The sequence below is a fragment of the Ostrinia nubilalis genome, chromosome 12 (genome assembly GCF_963855985.1).
Source record: "Ostrinia nubilalis chromosome 12, ilOstNubi1.1, whole genome shotgun sequence".
Taxonomy (NCBI): domain Eukaryota; kingdom Metazoa; phylum Arthropoda; class Insecta; order Lepidoptera; family Crambidae; genus Ostrinia; species Ostrinia nubilalis.
The window spans coordinates 2,621,127-2,628,921 of record NC_087099.1 but is presented as its reverse complement, the minus strand read 5'-3'; positions in this window follow the sequence as shown (position 1 = coordinate 2,628,921).

Here is a 7,795-nt window from a genome sequence, read left to right as displayed (position 1 = left end):
TAAGCCTTTATTAATTTAAATTAAATTACTTTTTATTTGTTATGCGATACTCTCATGGTATATGGATATTAGTACAAAAATGCATTAATTTAATTAAGTAGAGCAGGTTATTCTGTACTCACCCATTCTGAGACCTTAGGAAATGGCACGAATCATCCGTCACGGACACTCACGTCTATAAATAACCATTTTGCAAACATACACATAGCAAGCCGCTTCGCTCGTCTCACCGCGCACTACATTCGCGCGATAAGGTACTTTGTGCGTATTTTAAATACGTCAACAGTTCATTGACCTGCGCCGTTTCGCACCGTACGTTGTCGAATTTATTGTGTCTGTAGATTTGTGGGTCACCGTACTAGCTGACGTCAAATTGGGGGCCCAGACGATTATGACGTCACCTTATCAAATTAAACTAGCCGGTAATTCTAGTTCTAGTTTAGAATCGCATTCACAAAACGCGTACTATGCATTATAATACTCGCCCTAATCTGACCTGCCCGCTTCAGCATAATAGAGTATCCGTCTCTATCATGCTCATGTGTGTCGAGGTCATTGCTATTTGTTTTTTTTTTTGCTAATTCAAGGGCAATGATAATGTTTGGTGTACAGTTTAGGTCGGCCATTCATAGTGCAAATCAAGCAGTGGGTTGAATTGAGAAATATAATTAGGTATTTTTAGCGAATTGTAAGTTTAAATTATTCAGCGTTGTGTTGTGTGACTTGTGTGGCGGTGCGGCAGAATCTCGTCTATTGTGGGAGGTTCTCGACCTTAGCCTGAGTGCGCGGCGTCGCATATTCAATAGGTAGACTAGAAATGTTTTTTTATAGGCGGTCCTGACTGAGCCGCCATTATAGGTAGTCTCGTGTCATAGGCCAATGTTAAACGGAGATTACCTAATTTATAACAGGACATGCTGGTATTAACGCAATTTTAAAATTAATTAAACCTTTTTATAAGTGGTCGAATTTATTTTCTATCTAACATTGTTGCAAAGCAAGTTATTTACTTACAAACCAACCCGGACTGAGTTACACGATATGAAAAAGAGCTGAAAAACGTAAACTCACCAGAAATGTCGTTACTCGGGCTTGGTTCTTTCAAAATGGTTCATCGAGCTGGCACGAGATGTACCAGCGTGGATCATTTCTATTACCTTACCTAGTTTTCAATTAAAATAGGTACCTCCTACCTATTTAGAGTTGCTCTACATAGGTTCCATACTTTGTTGTAGGTAGTCTGCCGCCATAGTAATGCTTCCATTAGTTCGGGACTACCTAGATGGCGCTGTATAAAAAGTCTAACATCTAAGGGAGGGAGAGGGAGGGAGCCTACATAGGGAGGAACATGATGAGCTTAGTGCTTACTTAAACTTTCTGAGAGAAAACAATAATTCCCGCCCAATTCTGTACTTACTGAGTATTTGTACTCATTTACCTCTGCCTCAGTAAACAAAAAAACTACTACATCTACCTATTTATACCAAGCATTGTTAATGAGCATAATTTACTAGTGTCCGCCGTCACCATACCGTCAAATAAATTGTAACAACCTATCTTTCATACTATTTATATTACCAGATCAGAGACTCTACCTACATAGCATTAGAATAGATACCTACGTTTTAGCCTACTTAAGGATTTAAAGTTAAACAGATAAAATGTGGGTTTTATACAGAAATTGTTGTGTATTCGAGCTTGAGCACACATGCGTACCTATGTAGCTTATTATTAGAAATGTCGTCAATGTTACATGTCCACTGTTGCTACTGCCGCCAGTCTACCAAAATCAAAATCAAAAATATTTTATTACATGTTTCCTTATCTTTTGGGCCCTACCAGCGCTTCAAGACAAACGACAAAAGAAACGCCGGAACAAACTCACCTTACTAGTAGTAAGGTTCGATAACTCAACCCAGTTCCTGCTGATTCTAAGACTGTCATCATCTTCATCATCAACAGCCCTTTACAGTCCACTGCTGGACTATGAGCCTCATCCACTGTAGTGGAGGGTTTGCCATAATCCCCACGCTTGGAAGGCGGCTTGGAGATCGCAGTTTAAAAGATTTATGTTTTTCAGACTGTATGACAATCATATTCGCTGGCTCTACCACAATTTTATTCAAGCTGATTCTCTGTAGCTCCTTTGCTAGCAGCTGGCAATAACTTTAGTTTGTTCTATGACAGTTTCTGTTAGCTGTAGCACTGACTTTCATTGCTTACTTTCAGCTCTACTACAGGCCTGTTGGCTACATTGGCATTCCTTTCTGCAAGCTCTATATTGCAGTTCCAATTTGGTCTAATTCTAACAGACGATCATTTCTGCTATCTCTACTAAAATTCCTGCTGGATCTTGCATCGACAATTATTAGTTTTTCTATTAGCTCTATCACAGTTCCTACTATAGTTCTACTAACATTGCCAATAATTTCTGCTAACTCTACTATAGTTCCTACGAGTTCTATCACTAACAATATTTTTGCTAGCCCTACACAGTTTCTGTCGGTTCTTATGAATTATCTTCATACTTACTGTCGGCTCTACCACAGTTTCTGCTGGCTTTAGCACTGAAGTATTTCTGCTGGCTCTATCTCTGACATTTCTGTTAGCGTTACAAACGTTTCATACGAAAAATACGCAAACTGGCGCAACGTACAATGCTATGATAGATCTCTGAAAGCGTAGAGTTTCTGTTTTCACCAAAATATTTTACCTGAAAACCACGTGAATTTGGCAGCAATTTCGCACTTAAATAATTTAATGAAATTTCCAAGACATGTATTATCCCATAAATATAGGCAAACATTGCATCTCGTTCGTTAGTAATTTAAATAAGTAAGTAATATAAAAAAGAAATATTTTAAAAATTTGACCCTAAAAATTTCACGTAAATATCACCTAAAATCATCGTACCTCAATCAGAGGCATTTGAGGTAGTTAACAAAACAGAGTTAAAAAGCTCTGCCCACCTTTTTTCCTCTCTAAAATCTTAATAGATTTTACCTCTATCTCTACATTTTCATTACAAGCCAAATGTTTAGTTTGAAATGCATTCGAACAAAGTTTAAAATACTTAAATAAAAAAAACAAACTGATTAGTTTGTGCGAATATTATAGGTTGTTATAGTCGAACAACTTGCGATTGAGAAACAAGTTACGAAACAGAAATTAAATAGAACAAATAAGTTAAAACACGCACAAAAATACATGAAACGAGATCCGGCTGCATTTAAAATCCCACTATTTCACAGCAAAATGAGTTTCAATACTATTTTTTGGTAACAGAGTGTTTTTTTGCTAAACAAGCAACATATTGGAAATTATTCCTAGATTGCGATAACAATACTTTATGAGTAAACTATTCCGATAAATGATCTAATAATACATTTAAATAACTCAAGTAGGGACCTAATAAGAGATAATTCATGATAATGTTAGACAACGCACTTACTTACCTATTGAGGTGAAAGGTTGAAACCATTATTGTATCTCTGCGTCCAACACTGCTTAAATGTCATATCATTTGTGATTTATGGACATTATCGCACTAAAATATTAGAAATGCGAACTGCTTCACATCCAGTGGAATACTGTTGATAATCATTTTAATTTTCACTTTGGAAATAATCACAATTTTATTTGAAAATGTTTATCCCATCAATATTCGATACTAAAACTAAAATGCCCTTTTGTTAAAAAATCTCAAAAAGTATCCAAAAAACTAACACACTCTCCTAAAGTCACCGCACTGCACTGCACAACAAGTGACCTGCTAACTGTATTCTAATGCAAGTGACGGTTTCTCTCAGGTGTCCAACAATACCGGACTATCAAGTCCCTGTCCCTTCTATTTAATTTGGTAATACATTAAAAATTCAATTTAAAAGTGAGCAAGTGATTGCGTGAAACAAAATTTACAATTCAAAATTGGGATCGGATCGGCGAATAGAGTGACCCTATTTAACCTCAACAATCGGCCTCTGCGGAAAATAAAAGACCGGGGATTGTCAACGTCTGTAAAAGATTACTCTCACCTATCACAATTTCTTCACTATTGTTCGGACATCCATTAAATATATTTTTTTGTGCTCTGTGCAGCGGCAACGGGTTTGGATGCCCTCGCCAGACAAAAGCAGAATGGAAGAAAAGGCGGCACTGTTAAATTATACATTACATTCACAGACGGGTCAGGTTATCTGTGAATAAGTGCGGAGTGTATGGAAAATCGGATAGGAGGGTGAGGCAAGAGAAAGATCCCAGAGCATCGCGGCCCAGCGCCTATCGTGTGCCTAGATTCTGTGCAGACTATTCATACCAAACAAAGGATTGGCTACTGATCCATATCTGATTCTCAAGCTTACAATAGGTTCATGTTTAAATAGTTAACTGGTTATTTTACTTACCTATGATGATGGTTAAATAAAAAAAAACTACTGTCTCTATTTTTCCGGTACATTCTATAGCTACTTCAATTTTTAAGGTATTTTTATGTACAATACTATTCGTATGTAGGGTACAATACAATACAATAATAAGATAAAACACATGAAACTTTCTCTACATGTCTCGTGATACTCGTTACCAACATCACAGCACAAGTGACTATTGCGATCGTAGCACTGCTCCCTTGAAAGCTAGTCTTAGAAATAAAAGCTAATAAGTCCAAACACACATTTGAAAGGCCTATTCAGTTCTATAAGCGTAGTACCACCCTACCATTAAGAAAAATCCAGTTGGTCCACAGCCCGCGAACAGCATGGGAATGTTCGGGGGGTCAACGCCATTCGTTTCGCGTACTTGTCCCGAGTAAGGAGTGCGTATTATTATTTCGATAGATCTTTTTATTTTAGGGTCTGAGATCCGGTCTGCGCGCCCCCTCGCTTGTGGCCGGCTGGCGGACGGCGGGCTGCGCTCGCTTCGGTCATCTGCAGACATGTCCCAGCATCCGAGGCAATTAAAAACATCCAATGCGAACAAGTGTTAACGATTTAACTTATAAATAACTTGAACCGCAGCGTAATATCGGTGGCGATGTAAAACTCTAAACGTCTCTACATTATTTTTTCCGATTCTTATTCCATACGTTCTTACTTTAATTTTAAATAAGATAATCATTTCAGCAACCAGTATTTTAACCAATTAACGTACTTATTTAACGAACAGGTTCTGGACAATTAACTTTCTTATTTAAATGCCTACCTATGCAAATGAAAATTCCTTAGTCCTTACGAACCGTTGGAAGGCCTTCAAAAGCGTCTGGTGCCGCTTCTCATTACCCACTCAAATTTAATTCCAATTTATCGAACTTAAGTTCCATAGAATTGTTACCAATTTGCAATATCATGCTTTTAACGTGTGATAGTTGCAAAACTTACTCGTACATCTCATCTCAGTGTTCCCAACCGCGAGTGCACGGATGGGGAGCCATACCCGCGGCAACCGGTTCTCTCGATCAATCCGTAGCTTTAATCGCGAAAGCGATGCCCGGTGCGAATTTCACACCAGTCTCGTTGGGCTAGACTTCAAGATGTCGCAATGGTCTAGGTCTTGCCTAGCTGTGAGAACAAATAACGGCGGAACGCTCGCTTGATTGAATTCGCACGTTTCGTAATCTAGTTTATAGCTAGTGCAGAGGGGTCCGGTTTGCATGCCTTTGACTGATTGCACAAGCACTGCAAATGCGTTTCAATCATGTAAGTTATAAATTATAAGTTACTAGCTTGGTAGGGATTCATAATAATAATGTCGAAATGCTTTAGTTGATTATAAAAGACTCCATTTTAATCAACTACGAAGGTTTTAGAGAGTTTTAAATACTTAAAATAGAAAAGTTCAGAAACTATTATAATAAACTTTTTAAGAAAGTTTCAGTCAGTGATGAATTATTAGCTCTTTCACCGGTAGACTGATGTTTGTTTTTATTTGAATGCTAATTATTTATTCTCCTAGCAGGTGGAATGTATGTAAGTAAGTTGAATAAGCACAGAATATAAGTAGTTAAGTAAGCATGCGCATAAAAATGAAAAATAAATTGAAAATGCGCTCAATTTTGTTAAATTAGGCCTATGATATTGCGGCCAAAAGAAAATTATATTTAGCTCGTAGCTCTACGATAAAATTAACAACTTGCCAGAGGATCGATAGGTAACTTCTTCAAGCCAGCCTCTCACCAACCAATCACTGCTGAAAGTGATATGATGAACCGTAATTATTTATCAGCTAACCCTTCTCTAGTTGGTGATTAGTCAGAAATCTTACCAGAACATATTATTTTTGTAAGTAGTCGCGGAAAATTACTGATATCGATAAATCCAGCGCATCTCAAGTTCTCAACATCGCGAGTTTACGCACAAGATATAAAATTGCATATCATGTGACTCCTCTCTGCGGCTTAGATTAGTGCTGACAATCTCGATTAAATGAAGAATCGATGTTCTTAATCAGTCGCTGAATGAATCGAGCACAGACACTTGAAAATTTCGTTTAGTATCTGTTTCAGTAAAAGTTGTAGAGTCTATTTCTATCATGAAATTCATGGAAAAAAGCTATAAGTTCGAAGAAATGTGAGTACGTAGATACGGAATAGGAAAAAACATGAACGATTTTCTTGTTAGTCTAATAAATGTTATGGTGATAGTTAGTATACTAACACCCCAGGTAGCATCCTGCCTTGTTCAGCAAAAAAACAAAAACATTTTTTTTGAGACATCGATTCTTATTTTTTTACTTTGAACACGCCAATCGATTTATGTACCGGCACCCCTAACTTAGATGTGTACAAGTGGCGACTTTTTACCCCGCTGTGCACTGGCTGGGTAGCGACAGGACTACGACACTGGCAGACTAGGGCCCTTATTGATAAACCAGCCGCACTCGTAACAGAGAAAGGTAAGTAAGTTTTTTTAAACATGTTAACGGCGCTTTGTTAAATCCTGAGAAATAATTTTAGTCTGTTTAAGGTTTTATCTAATATTTAATTGCATATTTTCTGTTAATATAGTTGTTGTTGGCGAGACATAACGATATGAAGCGCAAATTAGGAATGATGTTGATTGGATTACTTGCTGTGTTAAGAAATGTGACAATATAGAGTCGCATAGTGACAAAAAACTACTCGTACTTACCCGTTTCTCTCATTGAACTTATAAAAGTTAATAATAACGACCCACCTGATAGCGCAGTGGCGCGTCATGTGACCCTGAGTCCCGCGGGGCCAAATAAGCAGACGTTTCTTATTAATTGAATTACGACAGGTGATTTGTAAGAAGAGGCCCATTTAACTAAAAAAACATAGTTTATAGACATAATACGTCGTAGTTAAGTGCCTTTTTTGATTTTATCCGCATGCGGGCAGCCCGCATTTTCATACATGTTTTTCCTATTGCGGATTCCTGCGTGCAGCTAGCAGCGTGATTTTACACGCATGCGGACCAGATCCGCACGCGTGCTGAAATCCGCATCACGAAAAAGGCACTAAGTACCCTACTCTACATTAACTCGTAGTACCTACTTATTTTTACTAAGAAGATAAATAAATGTTGATGTACTTTCTTAATCCAATATTAGTTATGTACCTACTTAATAAATGAAAATTGCAATTTGAAGCGCAAGTAACCGCTTAGCAACCAGCTTATTACTTCGGCCCTATGCGCTACATACATGTGTTGCACACTTGCATTATGGCGGCGTTCTAAGGCTTCTATTTTGTAGACCGTTGTCTACGGGAAGTCGGTTATTGATTAAGAACTCGCTTGCGGTGACTAAGTTCTTACGCAATGTGCAAGGACCAGATTGA